Consider the following 20,694-nt stretch of genomic DNA (forward strand, 5'->3'; position numbering starts at 1 on the left):
CCTTCGTGGCAAACGCTCAGCTCTTGTTTCTCTAGGCCTTGGCATCTGGTTAGAGCTCCTAGTCTCTTGAGCTGTCAACTCTCAATGCCTTCATTGTGCTGAAAGAGGGTCCCTGGCATGAATACATTGTACATTGTCACTATCTCAGCCAGACTATTTCCTCCACCTCGGACTCAGAGCTACAAGTATGGGCCCTCAGCTATAGGGCAGGCAGCCTGATATGGAATTCTCACCCTTGCTGACACCAAGGATCATCTCCCTTCTTGTTCTATCTCCCTAGATAGGCCTCCAGGTCTATGATGCATGACTTCTTCGTTGGATTCTCAACAGCACGCTGACAGTTCCCACTATCTTCATCTATTCTCCTAGCTTTCCCTTAGTTGTCATTTGTGCTCTCATTATTGAGTGCTCTTTCCATGAAAGCCTGTGTCAGGCCCTGAAGCCTGTCAACCAGTCTCTTCATCCCCACCTTCAGGCATTCTATAGGTTTTTCTCTGAATTTGGAATGCCTTGCCTCCTCCATAGCCCTTTTATTCTGCATCAGCACTCCTCCAGGTAATCTTTCTAAATCTACCTCTCCTAGCCCTGATCATTACCTTTCTCCTTACACTTTCAGCCCCTTAGTCCTCCAGCCACATCACAGTGGCTTGTGGCAAGTGGATAAAGCTTTGGGGGCATGTTACCATGCTTATCTTCTGAAGTTTTCTTCTGTTTCACTATTAATGTGGATGGATGGATGGATGGATGGATGGATGGATGGATGGATGGATGGATGGATGGATGGATGGATGGATGGATGGATGGATGGATGGATGGATGGATGGATGGATGGATGGATGGATGGATGGATGGATGGATGGATGGATGGATGGATGGATGGATGGATGGATGGATGGATGGATGGATGGATGGATGGATGGATGGATGGATGGATGGATGGATGGATGGATGGATGGATGGATGGTTGGGTAGGTGGGTGGATTAAATAAATAAATAGTGACTTCCTACAGGCACAACTCCTAACCCTAAACTCCTATCTCAGGGACAAATATCTTAAGCACAGAGAATACTCAAAAAAGGTACCTCTCTCTAGCCGTGTCTACCACAGGAAACTGCTCTACCTTAGGGTCCAAATCACAAAGTCTTTTCTGTTCTAAGGAAAGTAATCAGATGGTCCTGGTCCTGGTCCTGGTCCCGGTCTGTGTTCTTGTCACCACTCTCAGTAGAGCCTAGGAGACCCCCTTGACTAACTCTTTTCTCTGGCAATCATCAATTGCTCCTGGAGCATCAAAAGCCTCCCGTACCTCATTTTATCCTTCTTTGTTCACATCTAACAACAATCAAACTTGTTCATTTAATATATTTGTGTTGGTATTCCTTTTTTTTTTTTTTTTTTAAGAATGGGGAGAAGTGGGAGCGGAGAAGTTAAATATCAGACATAAGCCATCTAATCACAGAGCAGGGCAGAGCAGAGAATTAAAAAAAAAAAAAAAAAGCCCCTGCCCAGAGGGCTTGCAGTGTAAATTAAACACACAGAGGGAGTGCAACAAGACAGGACAGGCACACGTAGGGAGACAGGTGGAAACCAGGAATAACTGTCTTTGTTTCTGGCCAGGCCAGCTTGTCACCTGCCACCTTCGAGGCAGCTCAGGAGAAGACTCAAGGAAGAGATTGAAAGAGAACATGGGAGTAGGGATGAATTACATCCAACAATAAGTGGAAGTGAAAGTATGGCTTAGATAGCCCAAGACATTTTTCATTCTAGTTCCTTTTCTACCTCATATTCCTAAAGGTGAGAAAGGGAGAAAGAAAGGAGAATAACCTCGAGAGAAGTTCCTTTCCTGCTCCCACCTCCAGCTAAAGACTAAGAGAAAAAGGCAGGCATAAGGATCCAACAGAAGGTATCCAGGGCCCAGGACTTGACGCTAGCTGTACTGCACATTGTATGTGTGTGTGTACATATGTGTGTATGTGCGTGTGTGTGTGTTTATTGTTCCAACTTGAGTTTGTTCTTTAAGCATAAGTTACAGTGCTGGAGCCATGTGAGTGGGTGACATCCTCCAGCCTCATCCTTGCCATACCCTCTGGCATTCTTTCTCTATAAATTCCAGGGCAAGAACCCAATCCAGCACATCTTGTCACATCAAAGAAAAGCAAAATTAAAACCTAGACATTATGCAACACCTCATAAAGCTCCCCCAACAACAATCCAGGCTCCAATTTCCCAACATAAAATTCTTGCTCCTAAGGCAACCCTATTGACACATGTGTTGAATATGTAGGACAGCTTCCAATGATTTAGTACGAGAAATTAGTTACATCAGTTAGAGGCATGGTATTGGAGGAGAATGCAAAGTTTGTGAAGGTGACAAAGAATGTCTGCCATGGGCCTCAACACTGGGTTCATCAAGGACACAACTGGGAATTTGCTGGAGCTCCACAATGCCCATCCCATTCCTGTGAGTGGCCCCGTGTAAATGTGTCCCTCTTTCCCTGGATAATCAATCACATTGTAAAATAGCGAAGAAAAGTAGAATGCTGAGAGTGTCCAAGTCCTGGTCAATGAGTACACCTGACAACTTGCATTCTTTTTCAGGATAGTAATTTGCATTTCTACTTACTAAATGGTGACTTACCTGATTGTCCAGCAGTAAGAGACAACATTACTTGGAGCTGAGTTTATATTTCTCCCATTCTTCAGTGATTTCAAAATTGATTTAAGGTGAGTGTTTGAGAGAGTGAGCCAGAGGAAGGGAGAAGAGATTCACAAGGTTTGACAGGTCTAATGAATAACTGAGATGTCAGAGGCTGATACTTCAGGAGCCATGAGGACCCAGTTGGAGGCAAAAGCCTTCCTTGAAGAGGAGGGACTCTCTCTTTGATTTGTAAGAGCATGACAGCCTTCATCCCCCTCCCAGGCTCCCTGGCTATGGTGTGGGGAATGGGAGGTAGTAAGGCAAGGGGAAAGGAAATGGCCTCACTGGCGGTGTCCAGGCTCAGAGTTTCAGCATCCAGAGCTGAGGTTGGGCTGGACACTAGACTCAAATCCTCAATTCTTGAACTGTTTGGTGGGAAACCAGGGAGAGGCAGCTTGAGCCTAGGGTTCATTCTTCTTCAGCCCTCCACATCACTCACTCTGAAAAGGGAAAGCTTGGGACAAGCCCTGATCTGTACAATTAAAGTTGTCTTTCTGGATCTGCAAGTAGATTAATGAGGTTGAGTTTTATAAAAAATATGTTTCCAAACACATTACCCACAGGCTAAACATCTCTTTGGAGGAAATTTATTTTTAGAAGAGCCTTAAAAGTATTTTCTTCATAGTACCTGAAACTAAAATCAACCTTTGGGGATCACTTAAAACTCAGTTTACTATAAACCTTCCTTGACGTGAGAGCCACTTGACAAATTCTCCCGAGAGTGGGGCTGCATGCTCAGTGGCCATGAGGGAAATCCCCACTCGTGAAAACAGGGAGTGGAGAGGGTGGAAGGCACTCCTTCAGTTACACTCCTCTGACTCCTGCTTTTAAAGTTTTCTGAAAGAAACTGCCAAATCAGAGAACCAAGTTCCTACTGGGTTTGGCACAATCTTGGGCATGTCACAACTTTTCTAAATCTCAGTTTTCCTTTTTATATAAGAAAAAATTGCAAAAAAAAAAAAAAAAAAAACATTTCCTTCCTCACCTAGAAATTGCTGTCAGAAATTCAAAGACACACCTGAGATTCCTTCAGCTTCCCTCAAGGAACACACCTGTCAGCACAGATGTGAGTCAAATCATCTCTGGAGGTTCTACATTTAAAGAGGAAAAGATTTTCATGATTGCTATTTCATTCAGTCCATCTAACAAACCTATTAAGTAGGTAATATAGATGAGGAGGTTGGAATTTAGAGAGATTATGTATTTTCTCAGTTCCAGAGCTCTTAAGTGATAAAATGGTACAATTCAATTGTTCCTATTGAGGCAATTCCTTAAGATATTTTCTAGTCAAATTGTGTGACAAGTCATAAAGAAGTTGTCTGTCTCAAGAGATTAGAATTGCATAACAGGGCGTCAGGATTGAAGGAAGACTCTTTAACAACCTGCGATACGTAGATGATGCGACCTTGCTTGCTGAAATTGAAGAGGACCTGAAGCACTTACTGGTGAAGATCAAAGACTACAGCCTTCAGTGTGGATTACACCTCAACACAAAAGAAGACAAAAATCCTCACTGCTGGACAAATAAGCAACATCATGATAAATGGAGAAAAGATTGAAGTTGTCAAAAATTTCATTTTACTTGCATCCACGGTCAAACCCATGGAAGCAGCAGTCAAGAAATTAAACTATGTATTGCATTGGGCAAATCTGCTGCAAAAGATCTCTTTCAAGTGTTGAAAAACAAAGGTGTCACTTTGAGGACTAAGCTGTGCCTGATCCAAGCCATGGGTCACCTCATCATACACACGCAAAAGCTGGAAAATGAATAAGGAAAAGCAAAGAAGAATTGATGCCTTTGAATTATGGTGTTGGTGAAGAATATTGAATATATCATGAACTGCCAGAAGAATGAACAAATGTGTCTTGGAAGAAGTACAACCAGAATGCTCCTTAGAAGCAAGGATGGTAAGACTTCATCTCATGTACATTGAACATGTTATCGGGAGGAACCAGTCCTTTAAGAAGGAAATCATGCTTAGTAAAATAGAGAGTCAGAGAAAAAGAGGAAGGCCCTCAGTGAGATGGATTGACACAGTGGCTTTAACCATGGGCTCAAACATAGCAATCGTGAGGATGACGCAGGATCCGGCAATATTTCCTTCTGTTGTAAATAGAGTTGCTATGTGTCAGAACAGACTCAACAGCACCTAACAGCAATGATGAGGCTATAATCACTTAAATACAAATGGTAGAATAAGGATTTAGATCTGTGCCATAATTAGGAGAGAGAGTTCCATTAGCGGCACCTTTGGGAAGTCTAATCACTTTTCTGAATAGCCCTGAAGTCCCAGAGACTTTGGCTCAGGATGCTGTTATTAGACCAAATCTTTATAAGTCACTCAAATCTATGTGCTATTGATTTTGGAACACCCAGAAGGTATGATAACTTCGTGAAAGGTTGAGAAACCTCACTCACCTTCTGAGAAAATCCAGACTTTTTTACTCCCAACCCCCTAGAGACTGCAGAACATTATGTCCTTTTTTTTTTTTTTAAATAGGAATTACTCGTATCCTGTCCTATATTTATGTATCATCTTTCAAATGAGATTATAATCTTTTTGGGGAGGAGAAGCCATGGAATATACTCCTACGTCCTCCTTGCCCCACAGAGAACATATAATGGATACTCCATACATACATCCAGCCAGTTTGGCAGCTTGGTTGATTGGCTGAACTGCAGGAAAATTTGGGGGAGACTGCAACTTACTACTCCAGATATTTCCAAAAGAACTGTGTAAGGAAAAAGCAAGTGGTGGAGGGGTAAAACTAAGTTTAATAAGATCCCAAAGATGCTATCCAAGAAAGCAATGTGTAGACCATCCTAACAGGCCAGAGAATTCAATTCCACATTGAACCAAGTTGGGGTAAAGTTCACACCAGAAACAATGTAAGAATAAGAGGATTTTCCCCAATACGGAATATAGCAAAATGAAATATCTCTTATTTTACATAGCAAGTAGCAAGCATGGGTTCCCAAAGAGTGTAAAAACACTGTTCTCAAGTACATCCTCCTAGGGAGGAATGTTAGCCATGGTCCTGTGAAGCCCAACTGTACCTTTTCTCCAAGAGGTTTCCCTTCCTGGAAACTTATACAGAAGTTAATCAGACCCCTAAATGAACCTCTCAGAACTTAGAAGCCAGATGGCAAGAGCTCAGCTTGCTTACTTTGGACTCATCATCAGGAAAGACCAAACACTAGAAAAGGATATCATGGTTGGTAAAGCAGAAGGTCAGCAAAAAACAAGAGAAACCCTCAATGAGATAGATTGACACAGTAACCACAACAATGCACTCAAACATACCAACAACCATGAAGATGGCCCGAGACCGGGCATCTTTTAGTTCTGTTACACAGAGTGACGCCATGAGTTGGAGCCAACTCACTGGAACCTAACAACAACAACAACCTCTCAGGACAAAGCTCATGAGCAGGGAGTTTTAGCACCTACTCTGCATATACAGGCAGTTCCTGGATTACAAAGGAGTTCTGTTGCTCAATCTGTCTTTAAGTTAAATTTGTAGTAAGTCAGAATGGTGAGGTACAGTTTGTATCTAACATTGGTTAGTCAAATGTTTGTCTTAGCACACAGTATATAGTGTACTTTTCTATGCATAAAAAAACAGTAAAGAAACATTTCCAGATACACTAAAACATCTTAAACACAAAGATACAGTAATAATGTTTTGATGCCTGCCTCAAAGTAGCCCTCGTTTGTTACTACGAACCATTGTATGTACCACGAATTTCTAAAATACTAGGCTTTACGGGGGTTGGTTCAGTAACCTGGGAACTGCCCGAAGAAGAAAACATCTCTCCCTCCCGTTGAGAGAACTAAGAAAAGGAATAGAAGCTTGACCAAGAGTTTACATCATATTCCATTTTTAAAAAATCCTCAAGTGCAGTAAACACTTCATTACACGTGTGACTTCATTATTTAGCAAATTTTCCCCCCAATTTGCCATTGCAGAGTGACATCCCCAGTGCCCACAAATGCCGCAGGGCGTCCTAGCACCTGTCATTAGTCAATGAGGATTCAGGGAGTGCTTATGCATTTTAATATCAGCCAAAGCCAAGCATAAAACAGTTAAACCTGCTATCAGCCCCTCCCCCACTCCCTTCCTCCATCCCTCCCTCTCTCTCTCTCTGCATGCAGACACACACACACACACACACAAACACACAGCGTGCATTCCTAAGCTAATTATATGTGATTTGGGGATTTTTTCAGAGCTAGGGATAATCCACATTACTGTTTCTCCAAGGGTCGACTTCACTGTGGCCATCCTATTATCCTGCTTAAAGAAATGGCCTGACATCTCACCCTATGACTCTGTTAGAAAAGGAAGAGCAGCGGGGATTTCAACGACTGGACCTGACCCTCAGCAGTACAATCTGGGACATGTTAGGGTTGTGAAAACAGCTCACATCTGCATGGTGCCTCTCTCCAAGCATGGGCTGTACGGGTGACTTCCCATTTGGGGCCTCAGTAGTAAATGAAGGCCCGCCTGACTCTCCCTGACCACAAAAGGCTCCCCTAGCCTTCAGCAGGCAGGTTGGACCCCATCCCTTTAGCATTCCAAACTCCACTATTCCGGGCTGAATACCGAGCTGATAATCAAATCTCCATCCATTTCCCTTCTCCACAAGTTTTTAAATTGGAGGTGCTTTGCTCTTCATTTCCTGCCTCACTCTCTGCACTCATGTGTAAACAGTTGGCCACTTCTCACTCTGAGGCAGATGCCCAGCAGTGACCCACGGTGGGGTGCCAGTGATCACACTAAAACTCCAGCAGCGAGCTGAGCTGACAGCACTGGTAGGAGCTTTGGGAACTGTCTCAACTCGAGTGGAAGCTAACAAGTTTAGGGGTAATCTGCTGGATCCAGAGGCTGGCTGGGGCTCCACACACAACTGGCCCTGCTCCCCTCCCCACCCCTTTCTTAAAAGCACATCTTCAAGTCTCTGACGTTTCTGTGCTAAGGAAAGGTCAGGCATAATGCCCCAGTTCTCAAATTTGCTAATCACAAACAGCAGGAGAGAGGAGATGTTACTTCTGTATTTGTGGGAGATGAATGCACACACGCAGACCTCTCCATTCTCTGTCCCTGGAAGGCAGAGCTCTTGATTGGTTTGAATTCCCAAGGGAAGTGGCTATTTTGAGACCAGCCTGGGGCATGTGAAGATAGCTGGCCGTTTCTGTTGTCCAAAAAGAGAATGAGAATATCCAGAAGGTGAGAGGCCGTCTGTGGCTGGTTTGAATACATTCTTTAAGTTGTGCGTTGAAGTTGATTCTCTTCCCATACGATTTCCATAATGTTCCTTTTCTTTATTTATTTTTCCATAAAAAGCTATCCTCCTATACTCTACTGTTTGTGGTTCTCAAGGCTTATTAAAAAATCTTGAGGGTGAAAAACACAGATCTTATCCCAAGCACAGCATTACTACCCAATAATCTGAAACCTGAAACAAAACTGTCAAGTAAATTAAGATTTTCTCAAGCCCCCAACACACATACAGCTCTCTGTCCCTCTCAGTACTCTCAGGAGCCATCCTGGTAGCCTGGGCACCACAAGCCACTGCCCCTTCTTATTCCCTTCCTGAGCAGTCCCCTAAGGTCTAAACCCACCTCTTACCCCCATTACTTAACCCCTTAAATTAATGGATGATAACAGAAAATAATGATAACAATCCTATAGGGTACCTGGAAACCCTGGTGGTGTAGTGGTTAAGAGCTATATCTGCTAACCAAAAGGTCGGCGGTTCAAATCCACCATGCATTCCTTGGAAACTCTGTAGGGCAGTTCTACTCTGTCCTATAGGGTCACTTTGAGTTGGAATCCACTTGAGGGTAACAGGTTTTTGCGGGGGGGGGGGCGGGTTCTGCAATGAAATACTTTTCAAAGCACTGGACACTTTTCAAGCCTTTCACGTTAATTGTTTCACTTGATAATGTTTTTATATTATGCCATTACATAAATAGTGCTTTTTTTTTTTTTTCTTCATTTTATGGATAACTGAGGCTCTTAAGAGTTTGTCTTGTCCAAACTCACAGAGTTAGAAGGATGGGGAGCTGGAACTAGACCCCGAGTTTTCCGGAAGCTGGCTCCCATACTGTGGCTCTTTCCAAAGGTATTTTGAAAGAGCACAGCTGGGGTAGGCAATCCCTTAATTGTTTCAGCTCGCAGAGACCCTCATGTGCTAGAATTATTTGAGGTACTTATTCATAGTGCAGATTCCTGGGCCCCACCCAAGACCTATTGAATCTGAATCTCTGGATGTGGGACCCTAGGGTCTGCAATTTAACACATTTCTAGGATGATTCTTATACACACTAATGTCTGAGAGCCTCTTCCTTAAGTCAAAGAACTAGATTTCTAATGGTGCATTTTCAGATTTCAGAGAAAGACAGATTTCTAAGAAACTGAAAACCTTATGTTCAAGGCCATAACTCCTTTCAGAGCACCCACCTACTAAGTGTCTGGGCACTCTGGAACAGCCAGACTCTGCCTAATATTGATCCTACCACCTCTGTCCCAAGGTTGCTTGTACCCTGACCAGGAACACCCACCTGCTGTTTGGAGTGGGGGGTCACGTTCTCTGCTTCTTTCTGTTTTCTGTTCTCTGTCTTCACGTTCTGTCCTGCCCGATGTTGTTAAATATAAACTCAGAAACGAGAAGAAAGTGTAGAAAGGCCTTAGAAAAATACTCCTTCTTCCTTTCAAAAATGCTTTTCTCCCACCATTTTCCAAGAATAATACATTATCAAGGACCAAATCCTCACTGTGGCTACATCCATGTCACACTCAAAAACATCTGGACAATTGATTGACTTTTTCTCTTTTCATTTGACTGTGTAGCATCGTGTACAACCAGCCCGTGTGTTCCCCCACAGGAATCGCCGGGGATGTAAACCCATCCCTCAGCTCTTTAATTAAAGTTGCAAAAATATCAAGAGGGTCTCCCACTTGTAAACACAGAGAGCCTTTCCAGGAAATAGCTCTGCCTCTTGTGTTAACAGATGTCATGGGGCAGTTGGGTCGGAGAGTGTTGTTTTAAAATTCTCAATCTGCCTCACAAGAGTTTTTTCCTCACATGGTTCCTGGATAGCATCACAGACTTTCCTCTTTTCAGCTTTCACATCATTTCATGGAGCTTTTCTGCTGTGACTCACTTTGAGCACTTGTCATATGTACTAGTGGAGCCCCCCAGGCCAGCTCCTTAGATAAATGATCTGCTATCAACAAATTTCTCTGAATGGGGCCCACATTCGCATTATTTGACCCCTGATACGGAATCAACTTGGCAGCAATGGGTTTTTTGGTTTTTTGGACTGATGTAGTGAGTAGTTTGTAATTACCCAATATTTGGTGCATCTTCCCGATAAGTGGAAAATTTTCTCAAGGAATCTGGACACTTAGCATTATGGTCACAAGATTCCCAGATATCTCACAACATTTATTTTTTTAATCCAGATACTTTTCAGGTTATTGGTTTCAAAAACAGCTATGTGCATCAATGTCACTTTGTATGTTACTTTGCCAACATTAATCAGGCTTTCACAGGTGAGTTCTTCTGCACACTTCTAGAAGGGAGGCACTGAGTACCTTTGTCCAGGCAGGGGGTCAGGTCAGTAAGGAGATTTAAGAGGAGGATACACCTCATAGAAGCAGAAAGGCGTGGAGACTGACATATAGGAGGTTGGGGTCCGAGATTTCAGAACCTTTGAGGGTTAAGTAATTGAGTGTGGCCACAGCGTGGCAAACAGTCCTGAGATGTTGCTGATGAGCTGGTAAAAAGAAACAGAGATGAAGGTCACTGGGACTGACTCCACCAAGGAACTAAGCTAGATGCCCCTGTATGAATGTCAAAGTCTCTGAGATGATGACAGCATCTCAGCATGTGTTCAGATCACCAAGAACAGCCACAGATTACCCACAAGAAGTTAAATGATGAAAGCAAAAAGGCAGTAAAGGAGGCAGTATGAGAAGTTTGGCCTTCCAAGCGGGCCTGTGGTCAGAAGATGGTGGAACAGTGGTCTAGAAACAACAGCTAGCTTCAAGAATTATGCTGGCCAAGCTCATCATTTGGGGCCCCATAGGGACAGAGGTGGTACCTCTAGTATTTCCTCATCCTCCTCCCCGTTATTCCTACCCATCTCATTCCTGCACACTATCACCTGAGAGATTCTGGCAAAACTGCTTACTCTTTCCCCATTCGCTACAAGATCAGCCTCTGTGTGCTGGGTGTAGAAAGTCTAGAGCAGCAAACATTCCTGAGCCCACAGCTGTGTTCAATTAGCACACTGCAGGAGGTAAGTGCAGACAGGAGTGAGACTCCATCTGAGGAGAGAACCACAGGGAGGAGGGGGCCCCAAGGGAACAGGCTCTGAACCCCCGACATCTTATTACAAAAGGAAGTAACAGAGGGGCTGAGAGGCAGAGAAAAAATCAGTTCAGAGAGAAATAATACTCAGGCAAAGAGAAACACCTGGACACTCACAGCTAAGAAACCAACATTGGCTCATACTTGGAATCATCCGCCAAAGGCACAGGCTAGGTGTAACATGACCCATAATTGATGAGTTGGTACCCATGAGGGATAGCAGAAAGAGCACTGGACTGAGAGTCTGGAGAATGAACTCCAGTGCTGGCTCTGCCACTAATTTCTTGTGTGACCCTAGGCAAGGTATTTAACCTTGGGAGGCCTTAGTTTCCTCACCTGTAAGAGAAGGGGGCTCGGTTAGACAACCTCTAAGGCTTCCTCCAGCTCTGACATCTAATCTAGTCTGGTTCAGGAGAGAGGGAGTGGAGGGAAGCACAGGGGCCCTAGATGATGGGTTATTGCTGCCAAAATAACTCTTCTTCCCTCCCCTCCCCTGTTCTTTCATTGACATGCCCCTTATTATCTTGTTGTTGTTGATGTGGTGTTTTTTCCCACAGAATTCAGTGGGATAGGACAGCAGAGCAAAGACAGCAGATAGAAAAGGAGGGAGTGATGGGAAAAGGGAAAGAAGGCTACTTCTCCAGAATTTCCCAAGCCCTTACTCTCCAGGGCTATAGGCTGTGTGCCTTCTAGGCTAGGAATCTGAGAAGGTGAAGCTTTCTCATCAGCCCTCACCCCCTCCAAATTCCTCAAACATTTCATGGATGTTCACAGTTCCAGGAACCTGGTTCCCCATGCCCTGCTTTCCCAAGCTTCTTTGGGACTCTAACTCATTCCTCGAAAGGCCAAGTAGCTGCATCGTAGGATCTGTAAAATACAGTGTATTTCCGGTGTCAGATAGTTTTTGCTATAAAACAACACCTTAGCTCTTAATGATTTAAAGCAATACCATTTTACTTGCTCCAATTCTGTGATCATCTGGGTGGCTCTTCCAGTCTGGGATGACTTGGCTGCCTGTGGCTAGATAGTCTAGTATAGTGTTGTCCAAGAGAAACAGAATATGAGCCATGTATGTAATTTGAAATTTTCTAGTAGCCACATTGTAAAAAATTAAAAGAAACAGATGATGTTAATTTTAATAATATATTTTTACTTAACCCCATATAACCGAAGGTTTGGGCTGCCAAAAGAATGAACAAATCTGTCTTGGAGGAAGTAGAGCTAGAATGCTTCTTAGAAGCAAGGATAGCAAGACTTCATCTCACATACTTCATTCATGTTATCAGGAGGGATCAATCGCTGGAGAAGGACATCATGCTTGGTAAAGTAGAGTGTCAGCGAAAAAGAAGAAGACCTTCAATGAAGTGCATTGACAGTGGTTACAACAATGGGCTCAAGCATGATAACAATCATGAGGATGGCACAGGACTGGGCAGTTTCGTTCTGTTGTACATAGGGTCACTATGAGTTGAAACCGATTCGATGGCACCTAACAACAAACAAATATTATTATTTCGCTATGTAATAGATATAAAAGTTATTAATGAAATATGTTATGTTCTTTTTATCATAAAAAATACAAGTCTTTAAAATCCAGTGAGCATTTTGTACCTACATTGCATCTCAATCAGACTAGCCATGTTTCAAGTACTCAATAGCCACAAATGGCTAGTGTCTCCCATATTGGACACTGTAGGTCTAGAATGCACTCACTCACATGTCTGAGGTCTCAGCTGGGATAGCTGACATGGCTCAGATGTCTGGGCTTCCCTTTATATATTCTCTCATCCTCTGGGAGACCAGACCAGGTTTATTTGTGTGACAGGGGAAGAGTTCCCATCAGGAATAAACCCCCAATGCGCAAGTGCTTTTCACTCTGTACCTTAATTGCTGAAGTCCCATTGGCCAAAACAAGTCACATCACTCAACTTAGAGACAGTATGGAAGGGGACAACATTAGGGCACAGTTACCAGGAGCTATGATTCAATCTGGGCCATTTCTCCCAAATCCCCACCACCACTACCACCGCCACCACCTCCCCTGCCTTTTCAGGAACCAAGCCTGGTCCTGGAGAAAGCGGTCTCTTTCTCTTTCCTTCTTAGTAATTTGCAAAACAGAGAAAAGCACACACACACACACACACACACAAATGTTTTAAAGGAAAATGTAAATAATCTATAACTCCATCTTCCAGAAAGAAACCACTGGTAATGATTTGTTACCTGTTCACTGTTTTTCGATGCATACATACATTCTATTTGCCTTTACCTGTGCACACACCTTGCCAAGCTGGGGGTCTGTTGGCAGGGCGGAGGCACGCTGCTAGTCTCATATGGCTACACATACAGTGGAACCCATACAACTCTTGGTAACAAATACAGTGAGAGGGGAATTATGGGGCAGCTTTGAGCATCCTTCCTGTAGGCCAGCTCTCTCTCATTGGGGCTGTCTCACCTCTTTGGTTGACTATTCCTTCTGATTGGCCATAAGCCTCCTAGTAGTGCAATTCATCTCTTTTTTTTGTCTCTCCGAAAGCTCAGGCCGCAAATATAAAACCCCTTGTACTATCATAGCAAAGTGTTTAGCAAATACTGGATGTTGAATATATGATGAATAAATAAATGCATGCATATTTAAATAAATGAATTGATTGATTGAGTTAATTAAAAGAACACTTTTATATAAAAAAGGGTGACGAGGGCTTCACTATTTGCATGGCAAGCCCTTGGCATTGTGGAGGCAAAGTGAGATTAGAAGCAAACTCCTCAAAGGGTTGCTCTGAGGTTCAAATGAGCCAGTATTTGGAAAAGTGCCTAATAGAGTGCCTGCCATAGTGTAGGCCTCCTTCAGTAGATGGCTGTCTATCCTATTCAATCGGAAACTCTCCTGGACAAATGCAAGGAATAGCCTGGAGCCCACCCTCAGAAGGAGTCTTCCCCATGTCTGACAGAAATTCGTGCACTTTTGTTGACATCTCGGATAAAGACAATCACAACATTGTGTGAAGCCCCTGCTTGAATCTGAAATCAGCTGCTTTGGGGAAAAAATGGCGATGAATTGCTCGACAGTCATGATATTTGTCAACCGATAATGTATTTCTTCACAGATAATTAGATTTAAGCCAAGTGAGCAACGGTAGCAATGCATTCTACAAATATTATTACTGTTTATCAGTGGTGTATTTTTTCAGTTTTCTTTCTCTATTTTTAAGAAAGTGCCTGTGAGAAGCTTATTTTCGGGGCCGACTAGCTGTTTTCCTGGCTCTGCTCCAGGGAGGTTCATAGCAAGGGTTACTCAAGCAGCAGATAGTGGTTTTGTGGCCTATTTGTTGCTGCTTTAAGCGCCAGACAGACCTCTCATTCCCACGTCTTCCTCGTTCAAAAAGGAGGTGCAGGACTCCTGACCACAAACAACGAGTGCAGCTCTTCTGAAATCAAAGGGTTGGGCAGAGAAGGGGGAAGGGCTATGACTTAATTCCATGGTCATCTGTTCCCTTCTCATGACAGTGGCAATTCCAAACTGGACCTGCTCCAGGATCCTGGTGGGAAAATCTGTAGACAAACTACCACAGCAAACAGCACCCTTGGGGAATGTTCTTACGGTGTTTCTGTCATAAAGGGGCCATTTGCACTCAAGAGGTTTCCACAGAGGACAGAATCCCAGCATGGTGTGTCACGAAGAGGGCACGGGCCTGCTGCAAACTGCCCAGGCCCTCCATGTGGGAGGCAGGGCTGCCAGACCAAGGCTACGAGCACATCAGGGCTGGAGCAACTTGTAAACAAGAGACTGTGAAATGGCCAGCTCAAATGAGAGTTTAATTCCAAGTAAATAAATTAAAGCTTCACATGTCACAGAGCTGGCTGTGCCTGGGAGCACTGGTAATAGCCCCTATTCTGAATTTGCTGGGAACTAATCTTCTCGGGGAGTCCCTGGATATTGCAAAAGATTAAAGCACTTGGCTGCTGTCCTGGATTGAATTGTGTCCCCCCAAAATATCTGTCAACGTGACTAGGTCACGATTCCTAGTGTTGTATGATTGTTCGCCATTTTATCTTCTGATGTGATTTCCCTATGTGTTGTTAAATCCTATCACTATGATGTAATACAATGCATTAGCAGCAGTTACACTGATGAGATCTACAAGATTAGATAGTGTCTTAAGCCAATCTTTTTTGAGATATAAAGAGAGAAGCGAGCAGAGAGACAGGGGAACCTCATACCACCAAGAAAGCAGTACCAGGAGCAGAGCATGTCCTTTGGACCCAGGGTCCCTGCACAGAGAAGGTCCTAGTCCTTGGGAAGATTGATGAGAAGGCTGACTGAGGGAGAAAGCCTTCCTCTGGAGGTGACGCCCTGAATTGGGACTTCTAGCCTACTAGACTTGAGAAAATAAATTTCTCTTTGTTAAAGCCATCTGCTTGTGGTATTTCTGTTATAGCAGCACTAGATGACTAAGACAGCTGCTAACTGAAATGTTGGCAGTTCAAATCCACCCAGAGGCACCCCAGAAGAAACGCCTGGTGATCTACTTCTGGAAAATCAGTCACTGAAAAACCCTGTGGAGCACAGTTCTACTCTGACACACACAGGTTACCATGAGTTGGAATCAATTCCATGGCAACTAAAACCTTCTTGGAGCTTCAACCTGGGTGGAGAAAGCTTTCCCCTGGAAACTCAGGAAGAGGTCAGTTTAGGCCAGAAGTGAACGTCTGGTGGTGGCACCAAATGGGGTAATAAGAAATAGGCAGGGATCCAGGAGCCCAACCAAAGCCAAGTGACATTTGAGCTTCATCCTGATGAAGCAAGTCTCTCTCACATTCCTTTGGCTTTTGCCAATGTCCTATCAAAAATACAGACTCACTGCCTGGGCAGTCCCGCCAGTGACAGAGGCCCTGACCCAATCACGCACAGGAAGGAAAAGAAATTTCTTGCTCAGAATGTCTCACCTTACAATGTCTCACTTGTCTACAGTGTGTGTTGCCCTGGACAAGCCTCCCTGGCCTCAGGGAATGCTAGGCACTGAGAGAAAATAGAAAGAGGAGAAGTGAGTTCGAAGGCTGGATCTGACACTGGGCTTCTTTGAGCTAGCTTTGTTCAGTCATTCAAGAAATATGTTTTGAAATTCATATATACGTCAGATCTTTCCTAAAAGCAGACATCCTGAGGCAATCTGCCCTCTGGGTTTTTGGTGTAATGGAACAGACAGGCAAGAAGGTCTCACCGAGCCTCAGTTCTCCTATTTATAAAGTGTGCGTAACAGCAACAATATGGAAATACCATAAACTGTCAGCCACATGTGAGTTCACAAATGGATTGTGGTAAAATCCGAAGAATTCCACCCAAAAGTGAAAACAGATCAACTAGAACTACTTTCATCATTATGTTTAAATCTCAAAAACATAAGTGAAAAAAGCAAATTAGAGAAGGATACATGATTATGATCATTTATATAAATGTTTATATGTCCAAAGCCAATAATAGATTATGGACACGCATATTTGTAGTAAAGGCAAGAAGTTAGGCCTAGTAATGATATGCACAAAATTCGGAAACATAATTATTTCTGGGAAAGGAACAGGATCTGAATGGAAGTATTCAGGAGTTTTAAATTGAACCTGAAATGTTTAATTTTTTAAAGATAGGTAGATAGTGGACAGTAGATAGTGGCACACAGACTCTTATTATATCATTATTTATACTTGGTATGCCTGAACTATATTGAAATAAAATAGTTTAATACTACATTGAACATTCAAAGACAATTATTTCATCTTAACCAGTCAATTCTAGAGTAGCGTGGATAATCCAAAACAATAGATAACCTTAAGAATCATAGCACTGTTTAAGCATACTTACTTCCATTTGGAACATGCTGTTTGATTTCTGAGGAAGAAGGAAGGACAGGCAAAAGGTTTGGCTTTCTGATTATTATCAAGGAGCATTATTAAAGATTATTATCATCAACATTTTATTGAGTGCCTACTATGTGCCAGGTATATACCACACAATTGCTACAGAAGTTACATGAGTTATTTAAAGTTTAGAACAACCCTTAGGGAGCAGGTGCTATCATTATTATTACTACTATTTTAAGAGAGAATGCTAAAAAGCTCAGAGAAGTGAAGGAGTTCTTCAACCTTACATAACCAGTAAGTGGAGGATTCAGAATTCCAATCCAGTTCTGTTTGCTTGAAGCCTGAGTGAGTGTCATGGATTGAATTGTGTCCCCCAAAATATGTCAATTTGGCTAGGCTGTGATTTCCAGTATTGTGTGATTGTCCACCATTTTATCACCTGATGTGATTTTCCTTTGTGTTGTGGATCCTACCTCTATGATGTTAATGAGGCAGCATTACAGGCAGTTATGTAACAAGACAGGACTCAATCTACAAGATTAGGTTGTATCTTAAGTCAACCTCTTTTACAATATAAAAGAAAGAAGCGAGCAGAGAGACATGGAGAACCTCATTACCACCAACCAAGAAGAGCCAGGAGAGCAAGTGTCCTTTGGACCTGAGGTCCCTGCACTGAGGAGCTCTTTGACCAGGGGAAGACTGATGACAAGAACCTTCCCCCAGAACCGACAGAGAGAGAAAGCCATCTCCTGGAGGTGGTGCCCTAACTTCCAGCCTCCTAGACTGTGAGAGAATAAATTTCTCTTTGTTAAAGCCATCTACTTGTGGTGTTTCTTTTGTAGCTGTGTTAGATAACTAAGACACTGAGCGTTCAGCAGGGAGGGGCTATAACTAGAAAGAGAACTTCGGGACAAATCAGCACCCTTTCTGTTTCACTATCATTCCAGGAACCAGAATTACATGGGGGTGGGTGAGGTGAGTCTCAAATCAGCATCTTTCTGATTCACTGCTTGACTCTGGGCAATTTCCTTACCCACCCCCTGTATCTCACCTTTCTCTTACTGGTTGGAATATGGGGACTGTAACCATCAACCGGAGTCCCTGGGTGGTACAAATAGTTAACATGCTTGGCTGCTAACTGAAAGACTGGAGGTTCGAGCCTACCCAGAGGCACTTCAGAAGAAGGACCTGGCAAATCTACTTTCAAAAAATCAGCCATCGAAAACCCTGTCGAACATAATTCTACTCTGATACACATAGGATTGCCAGGAGTAGGAGTCAAACTTGACTGCAACTGGTTAACCATCAATTTTCACCCTGAATGAACTTTCTAATTGAAAACGTGCAGATCTCTCTGTGACGCACGGGCTGAATGGTGCCATACAGTTAAACATAGTGAAATTAAATAAAATTAAATAAAAGTCTCCTGCATTGTCCTCTACCTTGGAGCTACTACCTGTTACTCCCTTGTATGGTTGTCTCTGTACTCAGCTTGACATTTCCACCATTAGCTCTGCAAAAGTGAGGTAAGTTCCAGATGGCTTTTTAATTAGGCTGTTACATTCCAGGTCTAAAATACTTTTTTTTTACTTTTATATATGTTTACTTTCACAGGTAACATATGAAGACATTTTTGTGACGATAAAGTCAAATTCTCCATTAAACACTATACCAGGCTCCAGAACCAGACACCCCCCAGGGATAACCACTGTTAGACTAGTTTGGTGGATATTCTAGCCTTTCTGCCATAATTGACACACACAGGTACATACCTATAAAATATAGTGTGGGACATTTACAAAAATTGTATCGTAATATACCTTTCAGTCTAGAACTAGTTTTTTCTTTTTTAACTCCTAATTTTTATCGAAGTTATGCAAGCAGGTAGTTTATAGACTCAACTAGATCAACAAGGTTTATGAAATCAAATAGCAGTCCCCAGGTTCCCTACCCCCATTTTTTCCTTTCCAGAGGCAAATGCCTGCAATTCTTCTGAAATTTACTTTCTACTTCTTAATAAAAAAAAAAATAATATCCTCAAATTGCTACTTTTTGGGTGTTTCTCCCCACCCCGCCACCCCCAGTTTTAAGAATTATTGACTGATTTGCCACAATAAAAGATGAGGCTTAGCAGTCTTTCCTCCCAGGCCCCACCTCATTCTCCAGCGCACATTCTTCCCTCTCTTCATCCTCTCAATATACTTATAACATAATTTTGATTCGATCAATACTGGAATTTACATGATGATGGCAGTTATGCAATTCCTGTAGTAAGCTATAATTAAATTATTCCCCTGAAAACTTTTTCCCACTTTGGATTTACTAATAACCTGTTTTTTTCCTCCAAAGTGAGGGAGGAGTGGTCACCCAGTAACATGGAATAGTAGAGAAGGATATCAAGGATCTAAATTCTTAAAGAGATTTCAACCAATCATTCTTATTTTCACTCCACTCTACCTCCCTATGAGTTGGAATCGACTCAATGGCAACAGCACTGCTACCTCCCTACCACCAGTCATCTGTCAGTTTGTCATACTGTGGTAGCTTGCCTATTGCTGTGATACTGGAATTATGCTACTAGTATTTCAAATACCATCAAGGTCACCCGTGGTGGACAGGTTTCAGCAGAGCTTGTAGACTAAGACAGACTAGGAAGAAAGGCCTGGCTATCTACTTCTGAAAATGAGCCAATGAAAACTGGGAGGTCTCTAAGAAATGAAATTGCTGGATTATGGGGTGTACACATTTGAAAATTTAATTGCCACTACCAAGTTGCTCTCCGAAGTATCAGTTTTTATTTCTACCATCATTGGATAGGAGTAGACCTTTACCTACATCTTTTTCAACCCTTGGTATTATCACAGGTTTTTATTTTTGCCAATCGGATGGATTAAGAAAATGGTATTTGATTGTCATTTTAATTTCAATTTCCCTGATTACTGACTGGTAGTGAGGTAGAACATATCTTTAACAGCTATTTGTAGTTATTTGGTAAAATGCCTGTTTTTATCATGTAATGATTCTTTTTTTAAATGTTTTAACTGATTTGTGAGATGTTTATTTTCATATCATGTGCTGCTAATTGTTTCTTGAAAACCGTCACTTGTTTTTTAATTTTGTTTGTGGTTCCTTTTGTTGTACAGAGATTTTAAATTGTGATAGTTAATTTTATCCATCTTTCCTTTTGTGGCATTTTACAATTTATGTATTGTCTAAAATGTCTTTTTAAGATTTTGCTTGAGATTACATCGAATTCAGGGAGAATTGACGTGTTTACAATATTAAGTCATCCATAAATAGAAACATGGTGTATCCTCTCATTGACTCAGGTCTCATTTTTCATTCTTTACTGAAATGTTATATAGTTCTTTCTATGAAGGCAGTGACCTTTTCTTGTTATTTCTTGGTATTTATAGCTTTACAATTTTTAAAAAGGTTTTGGACATTTTTTGCTATTTCTAGGTTCTTTATGGCTTCTGTTGTGATTGTGAGTAAAATATATTTCTATTACATTTTCTAATAAAATGATTGCTGGTATATTTTAAAAACCTCTTTTAATATGAAGTTTTGTTTATTTATTTTCAATCTTGCCTGCTTTCTAAAAAGAATACTTAGAGTAACTTTTTTTTTTCTCTTGAGTATCCTTTGGCCACAACCCCTGTGTTCTAATGTCTATAACTCTTATTAATATTTATTTCAAAATAGTTTCTAATTTCCATTTTCATCTTTTGCTTTACCAAAAACATATTTCAAAAGGTT

This window comes from Elephas maximus, chromosome 3 (assembly GCF_024166365.1).
Source record: "Elephas maximus indicus isolate mEleMax1 chromosome 3, mEleMax1 primary haplotype, whole genome shotgun sequence".
NCBI lineage: Eukaryota > Metazoa > Chordata > Mammalia > Proboscidea > Elephantidae > Elephas > Elephas maximus.